The sequence below is a fragment of the Physeter macrocephalus genome, chromosome 14 (genome assembly GCF_002837175.3).
Source record: "Physeter macrocephalus isolate SW-GA chromosome 14, ASM283717v5, whole genome shotgun sequence".
Classification (NCBI taxonomy): Eukaryota; Metazoa; Chordata; class Mammalia; order Artiodactyla; family Physeteridae; genus Physeter; species Physeter macrocephalus.
In genome coordinates this window covers 129,151,494-129,166,635 of record NC_041227.1, presented here as the reverse complement: position 1 = coordinate 129,166,635, position 15,142 = coordinate 129,151,494, and positions in this window count along the sequence as shown.

Sequence of the window (15,142 nt, the reverse complement as noted above, 5' to 3'; positions counted from 1 at the left end):
AAAAAAAAAATCATCATTTTAGGTACCATTCCTGGAATAGGCAGACCTCTTAATTTATTTTAACTGCTTGGGCAGGGATATTTCAAAGACAGAGTCTCTGGGTACGCTGGCACCAAGATTAAACTGGGCAAGAGTTGTATCTTAAGTTCCTTCCTTGGGGAACGTCAGCCGGGTACTACCTCTGCAGCCATGCTTTCGGTAGTTCTAAATATGAGTGACTCTGCAGATTATCTTGCCTCTGCAAACAACTTGGAGTTATTACAGACGGGGATAAATTATTCTGTGGGATTACGTGGAAATTTACAGGGGAAATCTTATAAAACTATGAGCAGACTCTACATGTAGTTAGGAGTCTCAGCTTGTGAAGCTCAGGACACTGGGACATTGTCCTTGCACTTTGGCCTCTTGTGTAGGACAGCTGGAATAAGCTTAATCTCAAAAGAGACCGAAGAACCTTTAAAAAAAAAAAAAAAAACAGGAAAAGAGAGTTGAGGTCCATTAAGTTTGCTTTACAGTCAATTTTGGCGTCAAAGGGAAGAGCCAATTTCATAGTTGGTCTTGACTCCATGGATTCACGACTGGTAAGAATGACAGTTAATAAAATGGTAGTAAAAACTTAAAATACTAGTTTTACAAAATCTCTGGAAGATACCGAGAGGCTAAAACATCACTGCATTGTAGCTTTAACATAGAATGGAGATTAAATGATGGCTAAATGAACATGCTCCATTTTAGATTTCAAAACGCTTCTGGGAGCTAAAGCAGAGAGCTATACCAACAACATGTGAGCTAGAAAAGCACCAGAGGATATCTTTTGGGTAGGGCTGGGGGGCAGCATTACCAATATGAGGGTGTGAAGTAACACGGCACATCACTGAAGGAGCCCGATAGTGAAACAAGCACGAATAAAGAAACACCATGACACGAAGAGGGGACAGTTTGTAGCTAGCACACCACACAGTCTCCTTGGGGAGCTTCGAAAAGCATTAAAGGAAAAGTTAGGGACAGAGCTAGGTAAGTACTTCTTTGACACTCTTCAACTTTTTCTAACTTTACATCCCATTCCATTGCTGTGGTTTTGGAAGGAGATGAAATATGTGACTGTACAGGCACATCTCTTGACTTGTCTGGGGAAGACACTGAAAGAGTTTAACCAATCAGCCAACGACTAAAGTCTCAAGTAACTTCACTAATAAATGCTTGAGACGTTTGACAAAATGTAGCTGATATTTTGGTGCCACGTAGTCTGGTTTTATTGAGTTTTCCACCTTCTAAATCAGAAGTTTATAAATAAAGTTTAATCAGGATCATTTGGCTATTCTTACATTGCTAAGCCAGAAGGCTTTATGATTGGCCTCAAAGTGAAGGGACCTGCATTAGGGGCAACTGCTACTAACGTGTGGTAGGGCCTTTTGCATCATCGGTGGCAGACCTGGAGTAGAAGACCCCGAGCGACTTCTTCCATCCCGGAAGTCTACCAGGGTTACAAAAATCCTTCACACTTTAAGCAACAACAGATTTGACTCACTGGATGACAGATTAATATCCAGGCAAATTACTGGAATCAAAACATGACCAGAAAGCAGAAAAGTTAGACCCTAACACTGGCACTAATCTAACTCACTACGTGATCTTGGGCAACCAAGTCACGTTCTCTTTGTTTCGTCAAAACTCACCTATGAATCGGAGATGGGAACGTTAAAATGAGAAGTCGACATACAGGCAGACCTCATTTTATCGCTCCCTGCTTTACTGTACCTCGCAGAGACTGCGTTTTTTACAAATTGAAGGTCTGTGGCAACCCTGCAACAATCAAATTTATTGATGCCATTTTCCCAACAGCATTTGCTCACTTCATGTCTCTGTGTCACGTGTCACAATTCTCAAAATGTTTCAAAGTTTTTCATTTTGATCATATGTGTCACCGTGATCTGTGATCAGTGACCTCTGATGTTACTACTACAACTCCCTGAAGGCTCAGATGATGATTAGTATTTTTTAGCAATAAAGTATTTTTAAATTAAGGTATAGACATTGTTATTTTAGACATAATGCTATTATACACTTAATAGACTACAGTATAGTGAAAACACCACTTGCACATGCACTGGGAAACCGAAATATTTGTGTGACTCACTTTACTTTGATATTTGCTTTATTGCAGTGGTCTGCAAACCTGCAATGTCTTCAAGGTGTGCCTGTAACTCACCTTTTTGAAAAAAATTTATTTATCCATTTATTTGTTTATTTTTGGCTGCGTGGGGTCTTCGTTGCTGCGCCCAGGCTTTCTTTAGTTGCGGCGAGCGGGGTCTGCTCTTGCGGTGCGTGGGATTCTCATTTGCGGTGGCTTCTCTTGTCGTGGAGCACGGGCTCTAGGCGCGCGGGCTCAGTAGTTGTGGCACACGGGCTCAGTAGCTGTGGCTCGTGGGCTCTAGAGCGCAGGCTCAGTAGTTCTGGCGCACGGGCTTAGTTGCTCCGCGGCATGTGGGATCTTCCCAGACCGGGGCTCGAACCCGTGTCCCCTGCATCGGCAGGTGGATTCTTAATGACTGCCCCACCAGGGAAGCCCTGTAATTCATCTTTGAAGAAGTTAAAACTCATCACAGTAGACTACAAAATATATTTCAAATTATATATTTAAATAAAAGCAATTATGTACATAACAACTGTGGACTTTAATTACCATCGCAATAACCCGAACCATAGAATCTTAGAGTTGGGAGAAACCTTAAAATTCACAGAGCGTAGTGGTCTACAAATTCTTTACTGTGTCAGCCAAACCCCTAATCAAAAAAAAAAAAAAAAAAAAAAAAAAAGTCCTATCTAGAAGTCCAATATTTACACCCGGTATGAGTAAATAGAAGCGAGCAGAGTGTCCCTCCCACGAACCCACCCAGAAATGTTCACTTCCCCCAGTCCTCGGGGCCTTGCAGATGTCCCATCTCCTGTGTACAGGCTGGAACCTCAGTGGTTTATCTCTTTCTTCTACAGACAAAAAGCTGAAATCCAGGGAAACTGCTATTCATTCAGTAAATATATGCTGAGAGTTAAAATGCTCAGAAAAATAATCCAGTTAGCTAAGAACAGAGTGGATCCTGGAGCCCGAACACGCGGGCTCCCTCAGAGCTCTGCGTCTTCCCTGTTTCTCCACTGCTTCCCTTTACGGTCATGGAAAGACACAGACCCAGGAGAAAAGTCAGTTCTTCAGTAGTCTGGCGGCATGGAAAGTGGCTCAGTGTTTATTAAACAAAGGGGTTGTACTCTTTCATCTTCACATATAAACCTACGTCTTTGATCGAAAACAGCAAAGATCTGCCACCACACTGACAAGGAACGCATGGTTATCCATCGAAGCAGATTATGGGAAGACATCCCTATGATGATACATTCCGATTCACCAAGGGAATCCAGCTTTCCCTGCTTTGCTCTGTTTGGGACTCAAAGAAAAATTTTTGAAAATTGCTTTCCTTATCAAAAATAAAAATAAAAGCAAATCAACTTCCTATGTGTGTCTTTTAATATCTCTACTCTAAAATAAACATGGTGAAAATAATTGTCAGCTGTGTCTTCTACGTGTAATGCCATAAAAATGGACACATCTGAGAAGGCTAGTGGCTGGAACCCCTCTGATTTAAAGCATACTAACAAAAGGAGTACATGTCAACAAGTTTTTAATGCCTACCATATGCCCAGTTAAAATCCAACTAGAAACGAGCCCGACTGAGCCAGCAATGGGGCAAATTTTTTCGCTGGCTCTTATTTCTCTCTAGGAACTTTACCCAGGGGAATGTATGACTTGATTTTTAAAGTACCCAAAGCCAGTAATTAGAAGGTACAGAATGCACCAGAAGGGATAGTGTAAACCAAAAACAAAACAAAAGGGAAAAGTCCTTAGCCTCCTTGGCCTAGGATTCCAGCACAACTGTACTTTTATATATTTTTTTCTTAATTTGTGTTTTCTGTTTGTTAGATATTTCTAAACAGCTACAGGGTGATGTAATACCAGCTATGCTTAAAGTTATTTTTGCTAGTAAGTGCCTATAAAATAATTATGGCTTAGTATAAGAAAATTAATAAAACATAAGATTTCAAAGAAAAACAAGCTCACTAAGAGATGGAACAGAAATTTTTCTTTTTACGTTTCTGTGCAAATACATACACATCTTTTAGAAACCTGGAATCAGAGTGTTTCTCTGTGATAGTGGTAAGGTAATATGATATGGTACAGAAAACTCTGGACTGGTACTAGAAGGCCCGTGATGTGGACACTACAGCTTTGCCAGTAAGTAGATGAGTGACCTGGGCAAGTCCCACTGTCTCTTGGATGTCAGTTTCCTCTTCCGTGAAAAGATAAATTAGGACTGATTCAATAAAGGTCCCTGTAGTTTGAAAATTCTTCAAGGCTGATGATTATTATCATTACTGAGTAATTATCATATGGCATAATACATACCTTACACATGAGTAAAATAATTAAGTATAACTTGCTTTCGTGAGCCCTGCCATGATGGGAACATGTAAATCCCAGGGACTTAGATAGGAAAAGACTTAAAGATGAGGAAACAGGGTCTCAGCGAGGTTACGGATGAGACTTTCAGAGGCCCGTAAGTTGCTTTAGGCTTTCAGCTGAGATGACTGCTGTGCAAAATCATTTACTTTTGCCACATGGATTGAAACCCAGCTTAGTGCCGAGAGGAGAATGTCACACATCCATCCGTAACCCTGCTTGCGCGTTCAAGCTACTGCTCCGGTAACCCAGAAACTAAACACGTATAAAGTTAATGGCTGCTACGAGTTCAACAGGCGAGAAAAGTAGTGTAATAACTGCCATGCAAAAGTGGTTCAAGTACCAGTTTGATTATCAAACGGACACACGGGAACATTTATATATTTGCAACAGTTTTTTCCTATATGTTTACTTAACTCTATACTGATGAATCACCAGCTTTGGAATGAAATGACTAAAAATTCCTTGATGGGTTGGGTGTCTTTTATTTTGGGAAAGGAATCCAAAGCCTGCAGCAAGAAAGCCAGGCTCACTGGAGATGCAGGTGGTATTTTGGGAACATGAGTGTGGGTGGGGGCCTTAAGACACTTCCCTTCCCCTTCTACAAGCTTCAGCATGGCGCTGTGAGAGAAGGTCCAGTGGATCATTGTAAATCCCCATATGCTTAACCCGCAGAAATATTCTTTTTGGCATGTTAGTTAAGAGCAAAGTCATATTTAAGAAGTATCTTACTATGAGAGTCTGCACTATATCCCTTGTACCAAACTCCATGAAAGAAAAGCTCTAACTCCAGATATTATCCCATGTTCTCTAGTACTATTACTTACACACTCACTCACACACACGTAGGGAGGCACATAGCTACATACCCTTCTGATAATCGCCCTCAAACACAAGGGGACTAAGGAAAGATGATTCAGGTGTGCCTTCCCGGGTGCTCTGGCTTTGTGTCAAAGTTGGTAACAATTATCCACCCACCTCCAGAATTTCCCAAGAATTTTGAATTTCAAATGGACTTATCCTTTTCTTCATTTTTTTGCATTAAAAACATCCTGTAGTTGGTTAGAGATCACCATATTCTGCCTCAGGACTGTTGCATATGGGGTGAGAGCTTTTTGGCAAGAAAATATCAAAGAGTGAAGAAAAGAAGTCATCTCTGGGAATTTGGAAAGCACTTGGTTTTCAAACCAAGACTGACGGTAGACTCTTATATCTCCTGGCTTGACATTTCTCTCCTAAACTTTTGAGTTTATTTGATGTCTTTTTTGAAGAATCTCTTAAAGCATTATTTCCTTTTGTTGTAAGGATGTATTATCAAGAAAAAAACTGGGCTTACAAATTTTTATTTTCTAGAAATGATAAAACAACTTCTAAGAGTAAGATAAAACATTCAGATTATTTTATTTTGCATTTTGATTATTTAAACACATTATGTTATAAATACATTTTATATGGCTTGAAAATAATTTTTTAAACGTACATAAAATGTCTCAGTACTGCCCCATCCACATTCACCAGCTGCACATCGTTCAATCTGTTTACCCCATAGGTAACTACATTTATTAGTTTCTTGTGTATCTTTCTACTCCTTTTTGGACAAGTAGAAACAAATAAAATGATATATTTTATTTCTATTTTATTATGGTAAGAATATTTAATTTAAAATCTATCCTTTTAACAGATTTTAAGTGTACAATAAAATATTGTACGGTAGATCTCTAGAGCTTACTCATCATGCATAATTAAAATTTTCTGCCATTGTTTAGCAATTCTTCATTTTCCCCTCCCCTGCCCCTATCTCTTCACACACGTTAGGTCGGCTATTATCGAAAGAAACTAAAAGACAGCAAGTGCTGGTGAGGATGCGGGGAAACTGGAACACTTGCACTCTGCTGGTGGTAATGCAAAATGGTGCAGCCACTGTGCAAAAGAGTTTGTGAATTCCTTAAAAGATTAAAAGTAGAACTACCATATGATCCATCAATCCAATCCTGGGTGTTTATCCAAAAGAACTGAAATCAGGACCTCAAAGAGATGTTAGCACTCCCACATTCACTGCTGTGCTAGCCACAACAGCCAAGATGTGGAAACAATCTAACTGTCCACCAATGGATGAGTGGATAAAGAAAATGTGATATATACGTGCAATAGAACATTAATCAATCTTAAAAAAGAAGGAAACCCTGCAATATGCAACAACATGGATGAACCTTGAGGACATTATGCTAAGTGAAATAAGCCAGTCACAGAAGGAAAAAATACTTCATGGTTCCACTTATATCTAAAACACTTAAACTCATGGAAGCACAGAATAGAAAGATATAAGTTTTTATTTCTTCCCTTTCTTACACAAATGGTGGTGTACAATATATTCTATAATGTATATTTCTGTTCTTCACTTGATAATATATCCTGGATATTTTTCCAAATTTGGGGGGGGGGGGGGCATAGCGTGTTTCTTCATCCTTTCTTACAGCTCTAGAGTATGTGAGATACAATAGTTTATTCAACCAGTTCCCAGTAGATGTATCCTTGGATGGTTTCTGGGTTTTAGTGATGAAAATATGCAAAAATTCAGGTAAATATATAAGATAAATTTTCATAAGTGGTATTTCTGAGGTAAAGAATCACATGAATTTGTAACTTAAATAAATTTTGCCAATCAGTACCATTCTGAAGACAGTTTTTAAGTATTTGGAATACAAATATAAGATTTTGTTCTTAGCACAGAGCCTGGCCAAAAAAAAAAAAAGAGAATTTGAACCGTATTATATCATTTACGTGGAGCTAATTATCAGAATTTTTTAGGGAACTTTAAAAATACAGATTTCTGGTTCACCCTCTGGAAGGTCTGAATCTCTCAGTTTGGAGTAGAGCCCAAGAATCTGTATTTAAAACTCTCCCAAGTGATTTCAGCCAGGGTCATTTTAAGGTCGTCTTAGGTCTTAGGTATTTAGACTTTTGAGATTACTGCCCACATAGTATAAAACAAAATAAAATGATGCAACATTCCACTATGCTATTGTAACTAAAGGATTTATATAATTTAACTTTGACATTATTAATAGTTTTAATTGTATAACTTTAATATTTTGGAACCAACAAATATTTTCCCTGCTATCAAATAATTTAACAAGGTTTTTGAAAGTCTGTAGGTCCTAAGCACTCACCATGAAACAATTCAGACTTGTATTTGGAGATAATTTTTTTTTTTTAATAAATTTATTTATTTGTTTTTATTTTTGGCTGTGTTGGGTCTCTGTAACTGCACTCGGGCTTTTCTCTAGTTGCGGCGAGTGGGGGCTACTCTTCATTGCGGCGTGCGGGCTTCTCACTGCGGTGGCTTCTCTTGTTGCGGAGCACGGACTCTAGGCGCGCGGGCTTCAGTAGTTGTGGCACGCGGGCTCGGTAGTTGTGGCGCACGGGCTTAGTTGCTCCGTGACATGTGGGATCTTCCCAGACCACGGCTCGAACCCATGTCCCCTGCATTGGCAGGTGGGTTCTTAACCACTGAGCCTCGAGCGGAGCCCAGATTTGTATTTGGAAACCACCAGTCCACTTTCAAGCATAGATATTATATTCATGGTTATATTTTTTAAACCTGATTTGGCATTTATCTATCAAACATGGTACCTGGGATCTCAGATGATTTTATTCACCCTACTTTTTTGGAACATAAGAAAAGCGGCACGTTTTGATGCCGCATCACCCAGCCAGGGTGCCGCTGAAAGGATCTGGACTGCTCTGCCAAAAGCAAAGGCAGTTGCTGTGTTACAGGGAATCAGGCTGATCTGAGAGAAGCCAAGATTTAAACAGATTTAGGGCAAAATAATTTCGTTGCATTTCATCACCAGCCCCTAAAAGTCTGAAATTTGGTGGCTAGTTATTTTTAACTCAGAAGAAACGTGTCTAAGAGGCGACCTGTGACAAATGCTGTGGGAACTTTATGTGGAAGGGTTTTTATTGCTGTTGGCTGGGGTTGGGCTAATGCACCGGAGAGGAAATGACTGTTGTGTCTGAACGGACGTAGGTTGCATTTCTATCTGGGCCAGAGAGGTCTCTCCTCAGCCGGCGTGCTGCAGATTCAACCCCCAGACTCAGATCATTTCAGCGTGGACAGGGGATGGAGCAAGAGAAGAGAGGGTGGGTGGATGGAGCTAACATTTCTCCCACTGGTCCCGGGTTGTGACAAGGGAAACACGTGCTCTCCTGATGGTAACTTGATTTGTCTGCGCTTAAAGCTGACTGTCAGAATCTCTATATGTGAACTTTCTCAGATTTTTCCAAATTCGAACTTAATTTTTCACATACCTATATTAAAGTAATACAGGCTTCTAGTGCACAAATTGAGCCGATAAATTCATGAACTCTATGTAATATCTAACAACTGAAATACAAAAACAAATCAGTCGGGTGCATACTTAGTCTGATTCTTTTCCGTTTTTGTTCTTTCCACTTTGTAATTTAAATTAATTGTACAGACCTATTGTTTCGGCCCCACGTACACGCTAAAATTAATTACTCAGGAACGCAGAAATCCAGCGATCGTATAGGAGGACTGTGATCCTCATGGTCACAAATGATTAGTTTCTTGTTAAAGGAACTTCACAGACCGTGAAATATCTATCTATGACCTGAAGTTACTGGGACAAATAATAATGGCTTAGGCTTCAGGCTGTTTCCATTTTAACTAAGAAAGAAGGTGTTTTTTCAGGGGAATTTTCTAAGGATTGGTGCATTTATTTTCATAAAATGAAAAACTGGCTCACAGCTTACAGAAAAGACACCTAAACACATGGTTAGTTCACGATACTCTCCTTTACAAAGTGTTTTTGAATATAAGCAGCAATTGTCTATCAGAAATTCTTATTTTTGGAAAGTTTAGAAACACCGCCGAATTCATAAAAATTCTGTTGTTTTTCACTGAGAGTCATTCATACTTCAAATATCAACATATGGCAGATATTGTTAGAGAGCCTACTATGTGTACTTCATCATATTTCTACTCAAGTATAGTACTGCATATGGAGCAGCTCGGACAGAATGCAGAAAGCCAGGTAAACTTTCCAAGCAGGCATGTGGGGATACATTGGATGGAAACTTTTAAAATTCCATACAGTTTGTTCAGGCAGAACCAACGATTTTAAAAGGAACAGTGACAGATCAATTTTTAATGGTAACTCTATTATTTTTTCTATTATGAATACTACTTCCTAGCAGACCATGAAAATTATGTTGACATTTGAAAAGCATGTGATTAATTGTAGCAGAACAAGCACTGTGAGCGCAGCCTCCATTTAGGAAGGTGACACTAAGCATGGGCCTTGATTATAACATTGTTGGCACACGACAGCACTGGCCTTTTTTTTTTAATCCACTAAATGTTAAAGATCCTAGGCGTGCCGGTGATGAATTCATATACATTGGAGGCACAATGAGTTGTGGAGATGCCGTTCTGAAAACACAGCGATTCATTCAACTAAAATCGAAGTACATTTCAGAAATGAAACCAGATAGCCTTACAACTCTGAGCTGTAACAGGCCAAGATGGCCAAACGATGTTTATAGCTTATAATTTCCAATATTCTCCAAATTTTGCCAAAAGATTTATGCTTAGGCATTACAAAGCAGTCACTGTGTATCAAAACATACACATGAAACATTTTAGTTTTAATACACCACAGCAATGTCATCTAAACTTTCTGGGTTTTTTTTTAATGGACACTTAGAACTCTCATAAAATAATGAGATGGGCTTTCCTAATATTCAGCTGTCCAGATTAGAGAACTGGGAGGTATCAGCTATGTAAAGACATCTCTGAACTCCAGATATGCCATTTAACTGTCCTACTTTCTTTGATACTCTCACCACTTTTAACTGGATGGTTTGGGGATACAGCATTTAGCTATGAAGCAGAAAACACTGAACCAACCCACACAGGAATCAAGCTTAAAATTATATATTTGCCAGTGCCATGCTCAAAACACCTACGTTAAATGATCTAGAATATACAAGGTTTGTAAAATCCACATTTTACTTTCTCATTTGAGACAAGAGAGAGGAAGACTGGGACAGTCATTTGATGAAAAAGGAAAACTCTGAGGGAAAAATCCAGTTAGAATCTGGATCAGAACTCAACCACCAAATTAGCTGGCTCTGTTTGGAATACTGCAAGCTCTCTGAGGTTGCCTTTTCACCAAAATCAAGTGCATTTACAATGATATGTGCCTGCAGACTATTAGAAAGGGTTGAGTATTAAAGAAGTGAGAATAAATGAGATAGGGTTCAACATGTAAGAGAAGGCAAGCTCAGTGGGCAGCTTTATGTGAGGAAAAATACAGCTATGGAGTCAACGTGCGTAAAGCTCTTTAATGTTTTTTGGCAGTGACAGGAATGGTTGGCTCTTTAGTCTACAGGCCTCAGATATCTGCGTGCAAATCTTTAAGAGTAAAAATATTCTATAGGATAACAAACCGCATAGCAAAGAAAAAAGAGTGTGGTGTGATGTAGGTTGTAGCCTAGTGCAATGACATCAATGCATCCTAATTCTAGAAAGGTATTTTAAAAATTTATTTCCATTGGCTGTAGATGAGTCACATTCATCTTTCTAGTCTTCAAATCCTCCCTAAATCAGTAAGGGAAAGAAAGGAAGCAACTTGAGGTAAACTAATTTTGCTAGGAACTGAATAGCTGGGTGAGATCCTAAGACAAACAGAATTCCCAGAGAGAAAAATTATTTCAATTTATATGTCTTATTACAAAACCATGCTCTATGTCTATGAATCCTTATGGTCAAGTCCCCTGAACCTGTGGGTTCTGCATCCACAGATTCAGCTAACTGAGGATCGAAAATATTTGAAAAGAAATTCCAGAAAGCTCCAAAAAGCAAAACTTGAATAGCATTTACACTGTGTTGGTTATTATAAGTAATCTAGAGACGACTTAAAGCATACAGGAGGATGTGCATAGATTATATGCAAATACTACACCATCTTACATATGGGACCTGAGCTTCCTTGGAATTTGGTATCCGTGATGGGGTCCTGGAACCAATCTCCCGTGGATACCAAGGGACAAGTGTATTTATATTTTGTTGGCACCTGCTTTCAGTACAAATTGTTTCATTTTTACGCAAGTGAGCATTTACGTATTGGTACTTATCATTTAGTAGTGCATAAGATTTGAAATGGTGAGAACTATTGTAGTTCAGTGACTGGATATGGAATGAAACAAAAAATGAATGGAATTTGGAGAGTCAAGTTATTATTAAGTTTCTATAAACATTATTATATATGTCATATATTTTATATATATAATTAAGGTATTATATTTCTTTTAAACAACTGGAAAGCAACCTCATGTGTTTATTTAAAGTGTTCATTCTATAACAGGCAGCTGAAATCAGCAGGCATTAAGTGAATCAGTACTTTGGAACTCTGACCATGTGTTGTGTGACTTTTTTTTGTTCATGTTTTCTTTTCACTCGGATTGGATCGGAGACTTACAATCGTCTTTGGTGTTCCTTATTCACGACAATGTGCCTAAAGGTAGATTAACGATTTTTTGAAACTGAGGAACATGTATCCATTGATTCTGTTAAATTCTGAGCCATAATTTCTTTTAACATTGTTCGTGAAGTTTTTTTTTTTCCCTGTGTATTTCACATTATGATATTGAGGGCTCTCTAGTGGGACTTAGATTACTCTCTGTCTCTCTCTTTGTGGGACTTTCTAGCGGGCTGATTTATGGGAAAATCATTCCAGAACAATTTTGGTTCACTTCTGGGACACACCACAGTGCCACTATACCAGTGGACACTGGCCCTCATAACAGCTCTTCTGTAAATGTTTTGGTTTGGGGAGTCCTGAAATATGAAAATAGTGTAAATTTTAACTTCAAAATCTGTGAAATTCTGAGGATTTCTGGTGTGGTTTTTGTCAGAAGAGTTTTTTTGGTTTAATTGCTTCAGCCAATGCCCTGACAAATATCCACATGCCTTTGTATTGCAAGTTTTATTTATTTTTTCTCATCTTCTGAAGTTGCTGCCTTTCAAGGATCCCAGATTTATGTAGACATTTCAATTCTAATTCATTGAATTTATGTCTCTAAATGGACAAATCCCAAGTTCCAGGTTATTGGGTCTGGTTAAACACCTCTCTAGGGGACCTTCAAGATGGCAGAGGAGTGAGACATGGAGACCACCTTCCTCCCCACAGATACATCAAAAATACATCTACAGGTGGAACAACTCCTACAGAACACCTAATGAATGCTGGCAGAAGACCTCAGACTTCCCAAAGGCAAGGAAATCCCCATGTACCTGGGTAGTGTATGGACCCCAGAGACGGGCATGAAACACTAACGCTGCTGCTGCCGCCACCAAGAATCCTGTGTGCGAGCACAGGTCACTACACACACCCACCTGCGAGCCTGTGCAACACGCCACTGACGGGGCCGTGAGGTCCAGGGATAACTTCCCTGGGAGAACGCACGGTGAGCCTCGGGCTGTTGCAATGTTACGCTGGCCTCTGCCACCGCAGGCTCGCCCCGCATTCCAATTATGACAACCATACCCCTCCCTCTCCCTGGCCTGAGAGAGCAAGAGAGCCCTAATCAGCCAGTGCTTTAACCCCCTCCTGTCTGGGCGGGGAACAGACGCCTGAAGGCGACCTACATGCAGAGATGGGGCCAAAATCAAAGCTGAACCCCAGGAGCTGTGCAAACAGAGAAGAGAAAGGGAAACTTTTCCGTGCAGCCTCGGGAGCAGCGGATTAAATCCCCACAATCAGCTTGAGGAACCCTGTACCTGTGGAACACCTGAATAGACAGCGAATGCTCCCAAAATTGAGGCGGTAGAATTTGGGAGCAACTGGAGACGTGGGGTTTGCTGTCTGCGACTGATCTGTGGCTGATTTTTAGGTTTATCTTAGTTTAGTTTTTAGTGCTTGTTATCACTGGTGGACCTGTTTATTGGTTTGGTTGCTCTCTTCTTCTTTATTTGTTTCATTTTTTTTTAAATTTTATTTTTATTTATTTTATTTATAACTTTTTTCATTCCCTTTTTTTCTTCCTTTTCTTCTGAGTCATGTGGCTGAGAGGGTCTTGGTGCTCCGGCTGGGTGTCAGGCCTGAGCCTCCGAGGTGGGAGAGCCAAGTCCAGGACATTGGACCACCAGAGACCTCCCGGCCCCATGTAATATCAATCGGCGAGAGCTCTCCCAGAGATCTCCGTCTCAACGCTAAGACCCAGCTCCACCCAACAACCAGCGAGCTTCAGTGCCGGATGCTCCATGCCAAACAACTACCTAGACAGGAACACAGCCCCACGCATTAGCAGAGAGCCTGTCTAAAATCATACTAACTTCACAGACACCCCAAACACACCACTGGATGCAGCCCTGCCCACAAGGAAGACAAGATCCAGTCCCACCCACCAGGCCACAGGCACCAGTCCCCTCCACCAGGAAGCCTACACAAGCCACTGAACCAACCTCACCCACTGGGGGCAGACAACAAAAAATACGGGAACTGTGAACCTCCCCCCTGCGAAAAGGAGACCTCAAACACTGTAAGTTAAAAAGAAGGAGAAGACAGAGAAATATGCAGCAGATGAAGGAGCAAGGTAAAAACCCACCAGACTAAACAAATGAAGAGGAAATAGGCAGTCTACATGAAAAATAATTCAGAACTATGACAGTAAAGACGAACCAAAATTTTGGAAACAGAATGGAGAAAATACAAGAAACGTTTAACAAGGACCTATAAGAACTAAAGAGCAAACAAACGATGAACAACAAAGTAAATGAAATTAAAAATTCTCTAGAAGGAATCAATAGCAGTATAACTGAGGCAGAAGAACGGATAAGTGACCTGGAAGATAAAATAGTGGAAATAACTGCCACAGAGCAAAATAAAGAAAAAAGAATGAAAAGAAATGAGGACAGTCTCAGAGACCTCTGGGACAACATTAAATACACCAACATTTGAATTATAGGGGTCCCAGAAGAAGAAGAGAAAAAGAAAGGGTCTGAGAAAATATTTGAAGAGGTTATAGTTGAAAACTTCCCTAACATGGGAAAGGAAATAGTCAATCAAGTCCAGGAAGTGGAGAGAATCCCATACAGAATAAATCCAAGGAGAAACACACCAAGGCACATATTACGCAAACTATCAAAAATTAAATACAAAAAAAAATTTTTTAAGCAGCAAGGGAAAAGCAACAAATAGCATATAAGGGAATCGCCAGAAGGTTAACAGCTGATTTGTCAGCCGAAACTCTGAAAGCCAGAGGGAGTGGCAGGACATATTTAAAGTGATGAAAGGGAAAAACCGACAACCAAGATTACTCTACCCAGCAAGGATCTCATGCAGATTCCATGGAGAAATTAAAACCTTTACAGACAAGCAAAAGTTAAGAGAATTCAGCACCACCAAACCAGCTATATGACAAATGCTAAGGGAATGTCTCTAGGCAGGAAACACAAGAGAAGGAAAAGACCTACAATAACAAACCCAAAACAATTAAGAAAATGGTCATAGGAACATACATATCGATAATTACCTTAAATGTAAATGGATTAAATGCTCCAACCAAAAGACACAGACTGGCTGAATGGATACAAAAACAAGACCTGTA